Raw genomic sequence first — 17,712 nt, forward strand, 5'->3', positions numbered from 1 at the left:
CCCAGTGCCCCATAGAGCCCCATAGCGCCCCACAGACAGCCAATAGTGCCCCATAGCCACCTCCCAGTGCCCCATAGAGCCCCATAGCCACCTCCCAGTGCCCCATAGAGCCCCACAGTGCCCCACAGACAGCCAATAGTGCCCCATAGCCACCTCCCAGTGCCCCATAGCGCCCCATAGCCACCTCCCAGTGCCCCACATCCACCCCATAGCGCCCCATAGCCACCTCCCAGTGCCCCACATCCACCCCATAGCGCCCCATAGCCACCTCCCAGCGCCCCACAGCCACCCCATAGCGCCCCATAGCCGCCCCTTAGAGCCCCACAACGCCCCATAGCCACCTCCCAGCGCCCCATAGCCACCTCCCATTGCCCCACATCCACCCCACAGCGCCCCACAGCCACCTCCCAGCGCCCCATAGCGCCCCATACCCAGGGCAGGGTGTCGAGCCATGGGTCGGGGCGGGGGGGGGGGTCCCCGGGGTCGGTAGTTCCCGGCGCGGTCGAAGCTGCCGCTCTCCATCTCCTCCTCCAAATTGAACGGGGTTATGGGGCACTGCCCCACGGCGACCTCATCGCTGCCCCACTGCGGAGCCGCCTCCTGCCCTGCCCCACAGCGCCCCATACGCACAGCGTCAGCGATGCTCTGCGCCCCACAGGGACGCGCGCGGACGCGGAGGGATACACTGTGCCCCACTGCGCCCCATAGGGACCCATAGGGACCCATAGGGACCCATAGGGACACATAGGGACCCATAGGGACCCACAGAGACCCATAGGGACCCACAGAGACCCATAGGGACACACTGTGCCCCACTGCGCCCCATAGGGACCCACAGAGACCCATAGGGACACACTGTGCCCCACTGCGCTCCACAGGGACCCACAGAGACCCATAGGGACACACTGTGCCCCACTGCGCCCCATAGGGACCCATAGGGACACACAGGGACCCATAGGGACCCATAGGGACCCATAGAGACCCATAGGGACCCACAGGGACCCATAGGGACACACAGGGACCCATAGGGACCCATAGGGACCCATAGAGACCCATAGAGACCCATAGGGACCCACAGGGACCCATAGGGACACACAGGGACCCATAGGGACCCATAGGGACCCATAGAGACCCATAGAGACCCATAGGGACCCATAGGGACACACAGGGACCCATAGAGACCCATAGAGACCCATAGGGACCCATAGGGACACACAGGGACCCATAGAGACCCATAGAGACCCATAGGGACCCATAGGGACACACAGGGACCCATAGAGACCCATAGAGACCCATAGGGACACACAGGGACCCATAGGGACCCATAGAGACCCATAGGGACCCATAGAGACCCATAGAGACCCATAGGGACCCATAGGGACACACTGTGCCCCACAGCGCCCCATAGGGACACACAGGGACATATAGGGACCCACAGAGACACATAGGGACCCATAGAGACCCATAGGGACCCATAGAGACCCATAGGGACCCATAGGGACCCACAGAGACCCATAGAGACCCATAGGGACACACTGTGCCCCACAGCGCCCCATAGGGACACATAGGGACACACAGGGACCCATAGGGACCCATAGAGACCCATAGGGATACACAGAGACCCACAGAGACCCATAGGGACCCATAGGGACCCACAGAGACCCATAGAGACCCATAGGGACCCACAGAGACCCATAGGGACCCACAGAGACCCATAGAGACCCATAGGGACACACTGTGCCCCACAGCGCCCCATAGGGACACACAGGGACATATAGGGACCCACAGAGACCCATAGGGACCCATAGGGACACATAGGGACACACTGTGCTCCACTGCGCCCCACAGGGACCCACAGAGACCCATAGGGACACACTGTGCCCCACTGCGCCCCATAGGGACCCATAGGGACGCATAGGGACCCATAGAGACCCATAGAGACCCATAGAGACCCATAGGGACCCACAGGGACCCATAGGGACACACAGGGACCCATAGGGACCCATAGGGACCCATAGAGACCCATAGAGACCCATAGGGACCCATAGGGACACACAGGGACCCATAGAGACCCATAGAGACCCATAGGGACCCATAGGGACACACAGGGACCCATAGAGACCCATAGAGACCCATAGGGACACACAGGGACCCATAGGGACCCATAGAGACCCATAGGGACCCATAGAGACCCATAGAGACCCATAGGGACCCATAGGGACACACTGTGCCCCACAGCGCCCCATAGGGACACACAGGGACATATAGGGACCCACAGAGACACATAGGGACCCATAGAGACCCATAGGGACCCATAGAGACCCATAGGGACCCATAGGGACCCACAGAGACCCATAGAGACCCATAGGGACACACTGTGCCCCACAGCGCCCCATAGGGACACATAGGGACACACAGGGACCCATAGGGACCCATAGAGACCCATAGGGATACACAGAGACCCACAGAGACCCATAGGGACCCATAGGGACCCACAGAGACCCATAGAGACCCATAGGGACCCATAGAGACCCATAGGGACCCATAGAGAGACATAGGGACCCACAGAGACCCATAGGGACCCACAGAGACCCATAGGGACCCATAGGGACACACTGTGCCCCACAGCGCCCCATAGGGACACACAGGGACATATAGGGACCCACAGAGACCCATAGGGACCCATAGGGACACATAGGGACACACTGTGCTCCACTGCGCCCCACAGGGACCCACAGAGACCCATAGGGACACACTGTGCCCCACTGCGCCCCATAGGGACCCATAGGGACGCATAGGGACCCATAGAGACCCATAGAGACCCATAGGGACACATAGGGACACACAGAGACCCTAGAGACCCATAGAAAACCACAGGGACCCATAGGGACCCATAGAGACACACTGCGCCCCATAGAGACCCATAGGGACACACAGAGACCCACAGGGACCCATAGAGACCCATAGAGACCCACAGGGACCCATAGAGAGACATAGAGACCCACAGAGACCCATAGGGACCCACAGCCCTCAGCCACTCGTCCGCCCCATAAGTGCCCCCCCCCCCCCCCGCCCCACAAGTGCCCCCCCCCCCCCCCCCCCGTGCTGCCCCATAGCGCTGACCGGGGATGTCGGCCATGCCGAGCGCCGCCCCCCACTGCTCCTCCTCCTCCTCCTCCTCTTCATCGCTGTCCAACGACGGCTGACCCGGAAAGCGGCTCCCGGGGCCGCTCAGCCCCTGCGCCCCATAGCGACGCGCTCAGACCCACAGCGCCCCACAGCGCCCCATAGAGACCCATAGCACCCCATAGAGACCCATAGCACCCCATAGAGACCCATAGAGACCCCACAGAGACCCATAGTGCCTCATCGAGACCAAGACTGCCCCATAGAGACCCATAGCGCCCCACAGAGACCCACAGTGCCCCACAAAGACCCACAGTGCCCCATAGAGACCCATAGTACCCCATAGAGACCCACAGCGCCCCATAGAGACCCATAGCACCCCATAGAGACCCATAGTGCCCCATAGAGACCCATAGAGACCCCATAGAGACCCATAGCGCCCCACAGAGACCCACAGTGCCCCATAGAGACCCACAGCGCCCCATAGAGACCCATAGAGACCCATAGTTCCCCATATAGACCCATAGCACCCCATAGAGACCCATAGTGCCCCATAGAGACCAAGAGTGCCCCATAGAGACACATAGCGCCCCACAGAGACCCACAGTGCCCCACAGAGACCCATAGTGCCCGATAGATACCCATAGCGCCCCATAGCGCCCCACAGAGACCCACAGTGCCCCAATAGAGACCCACAGCGCCCCACAGAAACCCATAGGGACCTATAGAGACCCACAGCGCCCCATAGAGACCCATAGTGCCCCACAGAGACCCATAGAGCCCCATAGAGACCCATAGAGACCCACAGTGCCCCATAGCACCCCATAGAGCCCCATAGCACCCCATAGAGCCCCATAGAGCCCCATAGCACCCCATAGAGCCCCACAGAGACCCACAGTGCCCCACAGAGACCCATAGAGACCCATAGCACCCCACAGAGACCCATAACGCCCCATAGCGCCCCATAGAGACCCATAGTGCCCCACAGAGACCCATAGCGCCCAATAGAGACCCATAGAGACCCACTGAGACCCACAGCGCCCCATAGAGCCCCATAGCACCCCATAGAGCCCCATAGCACCCCATAGAGACCCATAGAGACCCATAGTGCCCCATAGAGACCCATAGAGACCCATAGTGCCCCATAGAGACCCATAGAGACCCACTGAGACCCACAGTGCCCCATAGAGCCCCATAGCACCCCATAGAGCCCCATAGCACCCCATAGAGCCCCATAGCACCCCATAGAGCCCCATAGCACCCCATAGAGACCCATAGAGACCCATAGTGCCCCATAGAGACCCATAGAGACCTCATAGAGACCCACAGCACCCCATAGAGCCCCACAGAGCCCCATAGAGCCCCATAGAGCCCCATAGCACCCTATAGAGACCCATAGAGACCCATAGAGCCCCATAGCACCCCATAGAACCCCATAGAGACCCATAGAGCCCCATAGCACCCCATAGAGCCCCACAGAGACCCACAGTGCCCCACAGAGACCCATAGCACCCCACAGAGACCCATAGAGCCCCATAGCGCCCCATAGAGACCCATAGTGCCCCACAGAGACCCATAGCGCCCAATAGAGACCCATAGAGACCCACTGAGACCCATAGTGCCCCACAGAGCCCCATAGAGACCCACAGTGCCCCATAGAGCCCCATAGAGACCCATAGAGACCCACAGTGCCCCATAGAGCCCCATAGCGCCCCATAGAGCCCCATAGCACCCCATAGAGACCCATAGAGACCCATAGCGCCCCATAGAGACCCATAATGCCCCACAGCGACCCATAGAGACCCATAGCACCCCACAGAGCCCCATAGCGCCCCATAGAGCCCCATAGAGACCCACAGCGCCCCACAGAGACCTCTAGAGCCCCATAGCACCCCACAGCGCCCCATAGCGCCCCACAGAGACCCACAGCGCCCCACAGCGATGCGCTCAGACCCACAGCACCCCACATCGCCCCACAGAGACCCATAGCACCCCACAGAGCCCCATAGCGCCCCACAGAGACCCACAGAGACCCACAGCGCCCCACAGCGATGCGCTCAGACCCACAGCGCCCCACATCGCCCCACAAGTGGCGCTGACCCTCTTGTGGGGCGGCGCGTCGCGGTCCTCGTGGCCGTGCTCCTCACTGAAGGACACCTTGCGCTTCCCCATGGCGCCCCTCGTTAGCGCTAATTAATTAATTACCGTCATTAATTGCACCTCCCCCCCCCACCCCATTAAGCCCTAATAACCCACCATTAACACTAATTAAGCCCCAACTAACGCTAATTAATCCCTAATAAGCCCCATTAAGCCCCAATAAACGCTAATTAAGCACTAATTAAGCCCTAATTAACTTTCATGCAAGCCTAATTAATACAATTAATCTCTAATAGCGCCCTGAAGATCTAATTAACATAAGTTAAACCCTAATTAACGCTAATAAAACCCTAATAAACCACCATTAAGCCCCAATAAACGCTAATTAAGCACTAATTAAGCCCTAATTAACTTTCATGCAACCCTAATTAATACAATTAATCTCTAATAGCACCCTGAAGCCCTAATTAACATAAGTTAAACCCTAATTAACGCTAATTAAACCCTAATAAGCCCCATTAAGCCCTAATAAACCCTAATTAAGCACTAATTAAGCCCTAATTAACTTTCATGCAAGCCTAATTAATACAATTAATCTCTAATAACGCCCTGAAGCCCTAATTAACATAAGTTAAACCCTAATTAACGCTAATTAAACCCTAATAAACCACCATTAAGCCCCAATAAACGCTAATTAAACACTAATTAAGCCCTAATTAACTTTCATGCAACCCTAATTAATACAATTAATCTCTAATAGCACCCTGAAGATCTAATTAACACAAGTTAAACCCTAATTAACGCTAATTAAACCCTAATAAGCCCCATTAAGCCCTAATAAACCCTAATTAAGCACTAATTAAGCCCTAATTAACTTTCATGCAAGCCTAATTAATACAATTAATCTCTAATAACGCCCTGAAGCCCTAATTAACATAAGTTAAACCCTAATTAACGCTAATTAAACCCTAATAAACCCCATTAAGCCCTAATAACCCACCATTAACACTAATTAAGCCCCAACTAACGCTAATTAATCCCTAATAAGCCCCATTAAGCCCCAATAAACGCTAATTAAGCACTAATTAAGCCCTAATTAACTTTCATGCAAGCCTAATTAATACAGTTAATCTCTAATAGCGCCCTGAAGATCTAATTAACATAAGTTAAACCCTAATTAACGCTAGTTAAACCCTAATAAACCACCATTAAGCCCCAATAAACGCTAATTAAGCACTAATTAAGGCCTAATTAACTTTCATTCTACCCTAATTAATACAATTAATCTCTAATAGCGCCCTGAAGATCTAATTAACATAAGTTAAACCCTAATTAACGCTAATTAAACCCTAATAAACCCCATTAAGCCCTAATAACCCACCATTAAGCACTAATTAAGCCCCAATTAACGCTAATTAATCCCTAATAAAACCCATTAAGCCCTAATAAACCCTAATTAAGCACTAATTATGCCCTAATTAACTTTCATGCAACCCTAATTAATACAATTAATCTCTAATAGCGCCCTGAAGATCTAATTAACATAAGTTAAACCCTAATTAACACTAATTAAACCCTAATAAACCCCATTAAGCCCTAATAACCCACCATTAACACTAATTAAGTCCCAATTAACGCTAATTAATCCCTAATAAAACCCATTAAGCCCTAATAAACCCTAATTAAGCACTAATTAAGCCCTAATTAACTTTCATGCAAGCCTAATTAATACAATTAATCTCTAATAGCGCCCTGAAGATCTAATTAACATAATTTAAACCCTAATTAACGCTAATTAAACCCTAATAAGCCCCATTAAGCCCTAATAAACCCTAATTAAGCACTAATTAAGCCCTAATTAACTTTCATGCAAGCGTAATTAATACAATTAATCTCTAATAGCGCCCTGAAGATCTAATTAACATAAGTTAAACCCTAATTAACGGTAATTAAACCCTAATAAGCCCCATTAAGCCCTAATAAACCCTAATTAAGCACTAATTAAGCCCTAATTAACTTTCATGCAAGCCTAATTAATACAATTAATCTCTAATAACGCCCTGAAGCCCTAATTAACATAAGTTAAACCCTAATTAACGCTAATTAAACCCTAATAAACCACCATTAAGCCCCAATAAACGCTAATTAAGCACTAATTAAGGACTAATTAACTTTCATTCTACCCTAATTAATACAATTAATCTCTAATAGCGCCCTGAAGATCTAATTAACATAATTTAAACCCTAATTAACGCTAATTAAACCCTAATAAACCCCATTAAGCCCTAATAACCCACCATTAAGCACTAATTAAGCCCCAATTAACGCCAATTAAACCCTAATAACCCACCATTAAGCACTAATTAAGCCCAATTAACGCCAATTAAACCCTAATAAACCACCATTAAGCCCTAATAACCCACCATTAAGCACTAATTAAGCCCCAATTAACGCCAATTAAACCCTAATAACCCACCATTAAGCACTAATTAAGCCCAATTAACGCCAATTAAAACCTAATAAACCCCATTAAGCCCTAATAACCCACCATTAAGCACTAATTAAGCCCCAATTAACGCCAATTAAACCCTAATAAACCCCATTAAGCCCTAATTAGCCCCCTTAAGCCCTAATTAACGCCAATTAAACCCTAATAAACCCCCATTAAGCCCTAATTAACCCCCTTAAGCCCTAATTAACGCCAATTAAACCCTAATAAACCCCCATTAAGCCCTAATTAGCCCCCTTAAGCCCTAATTAACGCCAATTAAACCCTAATAAACCCCCATTAAGCCCTAATTAGCCCCCTTACGCCCTAATTAGCGCCCACTAAACCCTAATTAACGCCCCCAGGTCGCCCCCGAAAACCCCAACGAAGCGCCCTGATCCCAATTAAGCCCTAATGAGGACCTAATTAACGCAATTAACGCCCTCACAGACCCCCTCTTAACCCCCTCCCCACTTAACCAAACGCTAATTACCCGCCCCCCCCCCCCCGGCCTCAATTAACGCCCATTAACCCCAATTCACCCTCAGGAGCCGCTGTGCCTTCTCATTAGCGCTAATTAGCGCACCCGCAGCCACTAATTAACGGCCCCGACCCCTCGTGCGCCGCCGCAAAACCTCATTAACCCCTTCGGCCGCTAATTAAGCCCCCGCCCCCGTCTAATTAAACCCCCGAGCCCTCATTCCAGCCCGATTTGCCCCTCATTAACACTCATTTGCATATGCAAACGCCGCCGCTCCGCGCGGGCCGCGCTCACCGCTCTCAGAGTCGCACCGGAAGTCGAATGGTGGCCACTTCCGGTCCTCGGGCAGCCCGGAAATGGCGTAAGTACGGGCGGAAGTGCTCGGAGCAGGATGGCGTCAGTGAGGGCGGAAGTGCTCGGAGCCGAAAGGGCGTAGTTCGGGCGGAAGTGCTCGGAGCAGGATGGCGTCAGTGCGGGCGGAAGTGCTCGGAGCGGATAGAGTCAGTGCAGGAGGAAGTGCTCGGAGCGGATGGCGTCAGTGAGGGCGGAAGTGCTCGGAGCGGATAGAATCAGTGCAGGAGGAAGTGCTCGGAGCGGATGGCGTCAGTGAGGGCGGAAGTGCTCGGAGCCGAATGGGCATAGTTCGAGCGGAAGTGCTCGGAGCGGATGGAGTCAGTACGAGCAGAAGTGCTCGGAGCGGATGGCGTCGGTGCGGGCGGAAGTGCTCGGAGCGGAAAGAGTCAGTGCAGGAGGAAGTGCTCGGAGCGGATGGCGTCAGTGAGGGCGGAAGTGCTCGGAGCCGAAAGGGCGTAGTTCGGGCGGAAGTGCTCGGAGCAGTATGGCGTAGGTGAGGGCGGAAGTGCTCGGAGCGGATAGAGTCAGTGCAGGAGGAAGTGCTCGGAGCGGATGGCGTCAGTGAGGGCGGAAGTGCTCGGAGCGGAATGGGCGTAGTTCGGGCGGAAGTGCTCGGAGCAGGATGGCGTCAGTGCGGGCGGAAGTGCTCGGAGCGGATGGAGTCAGTGCAGGAGGAAAAGCTCGGAGCGGATGGCGTCAGTGAGGGCGGAAGTGCTCGGAGCGGATGGCGTAAGTGAGGGCGGAAGTGCTCGGAGCGGAATGGGCGTAGTTCGGGCGGAAGTGCTCGGAGCAGGATGGCGTCAGTGCGGGCGGAAGTGCTCGGAGCGGATGGCGTAAGTGAGGGCGGAAGTGCTCGGAGCGGAATGGGCGTAGTTCGGGCGGAAGTGCTCGGAGCAGGATGGCGTCAGTGCGGGCGGAAGTGCTCGGAGCGGATGGCGTCAGTGAGGGCGGAAGTGCTCGGAGCGGATGGCGTAAGTGAGGGCGGAAGTGCTCGGAGCGGATGGCGTCAGTGAGGGCGGAAGTGCTCGGAGCGGAAGGCGTCAGTGAGGGCGGAAGTGCTCGGAGCGGAATGGCTGACCATCAACCAATGGCTGACCACTGTTCATTAATTAAAGATTAATCAACCAGTGGGTGTATTTTGCTCATTAATTAGCACTCAATCCACTAATGGGCGACCACTGTTCATTAATGAGTGATTAATCAACCAATGGGTGTCTTCTGCTCATTAATTAGTAATCAATCAATCCACCAATGGGCATCCTTCGCTTATTAATTAGCAATCAATCCACTAATGAGCATCCTCCGCTCATTAATTAGCGATCAATCCACCAATGGGCATCAATTAATTGGGCGCCGACCACGGGAGCTGTCAATTAACCAATTAACTGGACATCAATCAATCAATTAATAACAAAGTTGTAATTATTAACAGGCCTCCAATCAGCGCGCGTCATTAATTAATTAATGAGATGGCACCCAACGGGCTCCCAATCATCAATAAGACGTTAATTAATTAACAAATCGTCCATCCGACAAGAAGCGTTAACGAACGCAGGGCGGCAATTAACGGGAGTCCACCGTGGGGCGCTAATTAGAGACGCTAATTAGCGAGGTGTCAATTAACGAGGCGTCGGTTGGAGTCACGTGACGCTAATTAGCGAGGTGTCAATTAACGAGGCGTCGGGCGGAGTCACGTGACGCTAATTAGCGAGGTGTCAATTAACGAGGCGTCGGGTGGGATCACGTGACGCTAATTAGCGAGGTGTAATTAATTAACGAGGCGTCGGTGGGGATCACGTGACGCTAATTAGCGAGGTGTCAATTAACGAGGCGTCGGTCGGGATCACGTGACGCTAATTAGCGAGGTGTCAATTAACGAGGCGACGATGGAGATCACGTGACGCTAATTAGCGAGGTGTCAATTAACGAGGCGTCGGGCGGGATCATGTGACGCTAATTAGCGAGGTGTCAATTAACGAGGCGTCGGACGGGATCACGTGATGCTAATTAGCGAGGTGTCAATTAACGAGGCGTCGGTGGAGATCACGTGACGCTAATTAGCGAGGTGTCAATTAACGAAGTATCGGGCGGGATCACGTGACGCTAATTAGCGAGGTGTCAATTAACGAGGCGTCGGTCGGGATCACGTGACGCTAATTAGCGAGGTGTCAATTAACGAGGCGATGATGGAGATCACGTGACGCTAATTAGCGAGGTGTCAATTAACGAGGCGACGATGGAGATCACGTGACGCTAATTAGCGAGGTGTCAATTAACGAGGCGTCGGTCGGAGTCACGTGACGCTAATTAGCGAGGTGTCAATTAATGAGGCGTCGGTCGGGATCACGTGACGCTAATTAGCGAGGTGTCAATTAACGAGGCATCGGGTGGGATCACGTGACGCTAATTAGCGAGGTGTAATTAATTAACGAGGCGTCGGTGGAGATCACGTGACGCTAATTAGCGAGGTGTCAATGAATGAGGCGTCGGTCGGAGTCACGTGACGCTAATTAGCGAGGTGTCAATTAACGAGGCGTCGGTTGGAGTCACGTGACGCTAATTAGCGAGGTGTCAATTAACGAGGCGTCGGTGGAGATCACGTGATGCTAATTAGCGAGGTGTCAATTAACGAGGCGTCGGGCGGGATCACGTGACGCTAATTAGCGAGTGCCAATCAATTAACGAGGCTGTTAATTAGTCAGATGTTAATCCATTAATGAGGCAGAAATTGGTAACAATTAATTAGCGAGGTGTCAATCAAGTGAGGAATTCCCCTCCCCCCACCCTCATAGAAACCCCATAGAGACCCACACAGCCCCATAGAAATCCCATAGAGCCCCATAGCGCCCCATAGAAATCCCATAGAGCCCCATAGCGCCCCATAGAGACCCCATAGAGCCCCATAGCGCCCCATAGAGACCCCATAGAGACCCATAGACATCCCACAGAGCCCCATAGAGCCCCATAGAAATCCCATAGAGCCCCATAGAAATCCCATAGAGCCCCATAGCGCCCCGTAGAAATCCCATAGAGCCCCATAGAAATCCTATAGAGCCCCATAGCGCCATATAGAGAACCATAGAGCCCCATAGAAATCCCATAGAGCCCCATAGCATCCCATAGAGATCCCATAGGGCACCATAGAGATCCCATAGCACCCCATAGAAATCCCACAGAGCCCCACAGCACCCCATAGAAATCCCATAGAGCCCCACAGAGCCCCATAGCACCCCATAGAAATCCCATAGAGCCCCACAGAGCCCCATAGCGCCCCATAGAGACCCATAGGGACCACAGAGACCCATAGAGCCCCATAGGGACCCCACAGAGCCCCATAGAGACCCCATAGAGACCCATAGAGCCCAATAGAGCCCCCCCCCATGCCCCCCCTCCTTCCCCCCCATATGTCCCCCCCTCCCCCCCCCATGTCCCCGCCCTCCCCCCCCCGAGGTGTCCCCATCCCCCCCCATATGTCCCCCCCTCCCCCCCATAATTCCTACCCTCCCCCCTCCCCCTCCCCCCCACATGTCCCCCCCTCCCCCCACCGAGGCGCCCCCCTCCTCCCCCATGTCCCCCCCTCCCCCCACCCATATGTCCCCCCCTACCCCCCATAATTCCTCCCCCCCCATATCCCCCCCTCCCCTCCCCCATGTCCCCCCTCCCCTCCCCGATATGTCCCCCCTCCCTCTCCATGTCCTCCCCTCCCCCCCCCACATGTCCCACTCCCCCCCCATATGTCCCCCCCTCCCCCCCCACATCCCCCCTTCCCCCCATGTCCCCCCCTCCCCTCCCCGATATGTCCCCCCCTTCCCCCCCCACATGTCTCCCCTCCCCCCCCACATGTCCCCCCCTTCCCCCCCACATGTCCCCCCCTCCCCTCCCCGATATGTCCCCCCTTCCCCCCCACATGTCCCCCCTCCCCCCCCATATGTCCACCCCTCCCCCCCCACATGTCCACCCCTCCCCCCCCACATGTCCCCCCCTCCCCTCCCCGATATGTCCCCCCCTTCCCCCCCCACATGTCCCCCCTCCCCCCCCATATGTCCCCCCCTTCCCCCGCCATATGCCCACCCCTCCCCCCCCCATATGTCCCCCCCTCCCCCCCCAACATGACCCCCCTCCCCCCCCACATGTCCCCCCCTCCCTCCCCATATGTCCCCCCCTCCCCCCCGAGGCCTCCCCCCCCCACATGTCCCCCCTCCCCCCCCACATGTCCCCCCCTTCCCCCCCCATATGTCCACCCCTCCCCCCCCGATGTCTCCCCCCTCCCCCCCCGAGGCCTCCCCCTCCCATATGTCCCCCCTCCCCCCCCCACATGTGCCCCCTCCCCCCCCAAGTCCCCCCTCCCCCTCCCCCATGTCCCCCCCTCCCCCCCCGAATCGACCCCCCCCCCCCCCCCACGCACCGCGTCCCGCCCCGCCCCCCCCGCGCAGTGCTTCCGCGCTCCGCGCGCTCCGTGGGGGCGGGGCACTTCCGGCGGCGGCCGCAGCTCCGCCCCGCGCGTTTCCGCCCAACGGCGCCGCTGAGCGCCGCGTTCCCGCTCGATCTGACGCTCCGACACCGACACCGACGACACCTGAGGGGACACGGGGACGCCTGAGGGGCACCGCAGGGGCACCTGAGGGGACACGGGGGCGCCTGAGGGGCACCTGAGGGGCACCTGAGGGGACACGGGGACACCTGAGGGGACACGGGGACGCCTGAGGGGCACCGCAGGGGCACCTGAGGGGACACGGGGACGCCTGAGGGGCACCGCAGGGGCACCTGAGGGGACACGGGGACACCTGAGGGGACACGGGGACGCCTGAGGGGCACCGCAGGGGCACCTGAGGGGACACGGGGACGCCTGAGGGGCACCGCAGGGGCACCGCAGGGGACACGGGGACGCCTGAGGGGCACCGCAGGGGCACCGCAGGGGACACGGGGACGCCTGAGGGGCACCGCAGGGGCACCTGAGGGGACACGGGGACACCTGAGGGGACACGAGGACGCCTGAGGGGCACCGCAGGGGCACCTGAGGGGACACGGGGACGCCTGAGGGGCACCGCAGGGGCACCTGAGGGGACACGGGGACGCCTGAGGGGCACCGCAGGGGCACCTGAGGGAACACGGGGGCGCCTGAGGGGCACCGCAGGGGCACCTGAGGGGACACGGGGACGCCTGAGGGGCACCGCAGGGGACACGGGGGCGCCTGAGGGGCACTGCAGGGGCACCTGAGGGGACACGGGGACACCTGAGGGGCACCTGAGGGGCACCTGAGGGGACACGGGGACACCTGAGGGGACACGGGGACGCCTGAGGGGACACGGGGACGCCTGAGGGGCACCGCAGGGCCACCTGAGGGGACACGGGGACGCCTGAGGGGCACTGCAGGGGCACCTGAGGGGACACGGGGACGCCTGAGGGGCACCGCAGGGGACACGGGGACGCCTGAGGGGCACCGCAGGGCCACCTGAGGGGACACGGGGACGCCTGAGGGGCACCGCAGGGGACACGGGGACGCCTGAGGGGCACCGCAGGGGCACCTGAGGGGACACGGGGGCACCTGAGGGGCACCGCAGGGGCACCTGAGGGGACACGGGGACGCCTGAGGGGCACCGCAGGGGACACGGGGGCGCCTGAGGGGCACTGCAGGGGCACCTGAGGGGACACGGGGACACCTGAGGGGCACCTGAGGGGCACCTGAGGGGCACCTGAGGGGACACGGGGACGCCTGAGGGGCACCGCAGGGGCACCTGAGGGGACACGGGGACGCCTGAGGGGCACCGCAGGGGCACCTGAGGGGACACGGGGACACCTGAGGGGACACGGGGACGCCTGAGGGGCACCGCAGGGGCACCTGAGGGGACACGGGGACACCTGAGGGGACACGGGGACGCCTGAGGGGCACCGCAGGGGCACCTGAGGGGACACGGGGACGCCTGAGGGGCACCGCAGGGGACACATAGGGACACATAGAGACCCCACAGAGACCCCATATGACCCCATAGAAACCCCATAGCGCCCCATAGAGCCCCATAGAGACCAACAGAGACCCCATAGAGCCCCTCAGAGCCCCATAGAACCCCATAGAGACCAATAGAGACTCCATAGAGCCCCACAGCGCCCCATAGAGCCCCATAGCGCCCCATAGAGCCCCATAGAACCCCACACAGCCCCATAGAACCCCATAGAGACCCCATAATGCCCCATAGAGACCCCATATGACCCCATAGAACCCCATAGAGACCCACAGAGCCCAATAGAGACCCCATAGAACCCCATAAAGACCCATAGAGACCCCATAGAGCCCCATAGCGCACCATAGAGCCCCATAGAGACCCCATATGACCCCACAGAACCCCATAGAGATCCATAGAGACCCCATATGACCCCATAGTGCCCCATAGCGCCCCATAGCACCCCATAGAGCCCCATAGAACCCCATAGAGCCCCATAGCGCCCCATAGAGCCCAATAGAACCCCATAGAGACCAATAGAGACCCCATAGTGCCCCATAGAGCCCCATAGAGACCCCATAGAACCCCGTAGAGACCCATAGAGACCCCATATGACCCCATAGTGCCCCATAGAACCCCATAGAGATCCATAGAGACCAATGAGATCCCATAGAGCCCCATAGAGGCCCCATAGAGCCCCACAGAGACCCCATAGCGCCCCATAGTGCCCCATAGAGACCCATATGACCCCATAGAGCCCCATAGAGCCCCATAGAGACCTCATAGTGCCCCATAGAGACCCCATAGGGACCTCATAGTGCCCCATAGAGCCCCATATCACCCCATAGAACCCCATAGAGACCCATAGAGACACCATAGAGACCCATAGAGCCCAATAGAGCCCCATAGAGACCCCATAGAGCCCCGTAGAGCCCCATAGAGGCCCCATAGAGCCCCACAGAGACCCCATATGACCCCATAGAGCCCCATAGAGACCCTTTATGACCCCATAGTGCCCCACAGCGCCCCATAGAGACCCCATATGACCCCATAGAGCCCCATAGCGCCCCATAGAGACCCCATAGCGCCCCATAGAGACCCCATAGACCCCATAGAGACCCCACAGAACCCCATAGAGCCCCATAGCGCCCCATAGAGCCCCATATGACCCCATAGAGGCCACATAGAGACCCATAGAGACCCATAGCGCCCCATAGAGACCCCATAGAGCCCCATAGAGACCCCATATGACCCCATAGAGCCCCACAGAGACCCATAGAGCCCCATAGAGCCCCATAGAGCCCCATAGAGACCCCATATGACCCCATAGAGCCCCATAGAGACCCCATATGACCCCATAGAGACCCTTTATGACCCCATAGCGCCCCATAGCGCCCCATAGCGGCCCCACAGCGCCCCACCTGAAGCACCAGGGCGTCCTCGCGCAGCGCGGTGGGGGCAGGGCGGCGCAGGAGCTGCACGGTCTCGGCGGTGCCCTGAGCGCGGCGCAGTTTGTCGGGGGATCCCAGGGCGTGGCGCAGCAGCACCAGCCCCACGCGGAACATCACCTTCACCCCTGCGGGGAAACGCCCCATAGCGCCCCACGCACACCCCACGGCTGCCCCATAGCTGCCCCATAGCTGCCCCATAGCCGCCCCATAGCGCCCCACGCACACCCCACGGCTGCCCCATAGCTGCCCCATAGCCGCCCCATAGCTGCCCCATAGCCACCCCATAGCGCCCCACGCACACCCCACGGCTGCCCCATGGCTGCCCCATAGCCGCCCCATAGCTGCCCCATAGCGCCCCACGCACACCCCACGGCTGCCCCATAGCTGCCCCATAGCTGCCCCATAGCTGCCCCATAGCTGCCCCATAGCCACCCCATAGCGCCCCACGCACACCGCACGGCTGCCCCATAGCTGCCCCATAGCCACGGCATGGCTGCCCCATAGCCACCCCATAGCGCCCCACGCACACCCCACGGCTGCCCCATAGCTGCCCCATAGCCACGGCATGGCTGCCCCATAGCTGCCCCATAGCCACCCCATAGCGCCCCACAGCCACAGCATGGCTGCCCCATAGCTGCCCCATAGCCACCCCATAGCGCCCCACGCACACCGCATGGCTGCCCCATAGCTGCCCCATAGCGCCCCATAGCCATCCCATAGCGCCCCATAGCGCCCCACAGCCACGGCATGGCTGCCCCATAGCCGCCCCATAGCTGCCCCATAGCCACGGCATGGCTGCCCCATAGCTGCCCCATAGCCACCCCATAGCGCCCCACGCACACCGCACGGCTGCCCCATAGCTGCCCCATAGCCACGGCATGGCTGCCCCATAGCTGCCCCATAGCTGCCCCATAGCCACGGCATGGCTGCCCCATAGCCACCCCATAGCTGCCCCATAGCTGCCCCATAGCCACGGCATGGCTGCCCCATAGCTGCCCCATAGCCACCCCATAGCGCCCCACGCACACCCCACGGCTGCCCCATAGCTGCCCCATAGCTGCCCCATAGCCACCCCATAGCGCCCCACAGCCACGGCATGGCTGCCCCATAGCCGCCCCATAGCTGCCCCATAGCCACGGCATGGCTGCCCCATAGCTGCCCCATAGCCACCCCATAGCGCCCCACGCACACCGCACGGCTGCCCCATAGCTGCCCCATAGCCACGGCATGGCTGCCCCATAGCTGCCCCATAGCCACGGCATGGCTGCCCCATAGCTGCCCCATAGCCACCCCATAGCGCCCCACAGCCACGGCATGGCTGCCCCATAGCCGCCCCATAGCTGCCCCATAGCTGCCCCATAGCCGCCCCATAGCGCCCCACGCACACCCCACGGCTGCCCCATAGCTGCCCCATAGCTGCCCCATAGCCGCCCCATAGCGCCCCACGCACACCCCACGGCTGCCCCATAGCTGCCCCATAGCTGCCCCATAGCCACGGCATGGCTGCCCCATAGCCACCCCATAGCGCCCCACGCACACCGCACGGCTGCCCCATAGCTGCCCCATAGCCACGGCATGGCTGCCCCATAGCTGCCCCATAGCCACCCCATAGCGCCCCACAGCCACGGCATGGCTGCCCCATAGCCGCCCCATAGCTGCCCCATAGCCATGGCATGGCTGCCCCATAGCTGCCCCATAGCCACCCCATAGCGCCCCACGCACACCGCACGGCTGCCCCATAGCTGCCCCATAGCCACGGCATGGCTGCCCCAT

At 58.1% G+C, this 17,712-nt stretch overlaps 1 long non-coding RNA gene across 1 annotated transcript; it reads right to left on the minus strand.

Annotated features, from left to right (window-relative positions):
* Positions 1–415: 415 nt before the first annotated feature.
* Positions 416–5,253, minus strand: LOC136046014 (uncharacterized). Its single transcript, XR_010621956.1, has 3 exons — positions 5,227–5,253; positions 3,124–3,238; positions 416–605 (listed from the first exon to the last, which is right to left on the minus strand). It is a non-coding gene; the product is annotated as an uncharacterized LOC136046014 (long non-coding RNA).
* Positions 5,254–17,712: the final 12,459 nt, after the last annotated feature.

The sequence above is a fragment of the Cyrtonyx montezumae genome, unplaced genomic scaffold, assembly GCF_038088225.1.
Source record: "Cyrtonyx montezumae isolate F1298 unplaced genomic scaffold, pur_monq_1.0 scaffold_151, whole genome shotgun sequence".
Classification (NCBI taxonomy): Eukaryota; Metazoa; Chordata; class Aves; order Galliformes; family Odontophoridae; genus Cyrtonyx; species Cyrtonyx montezumae.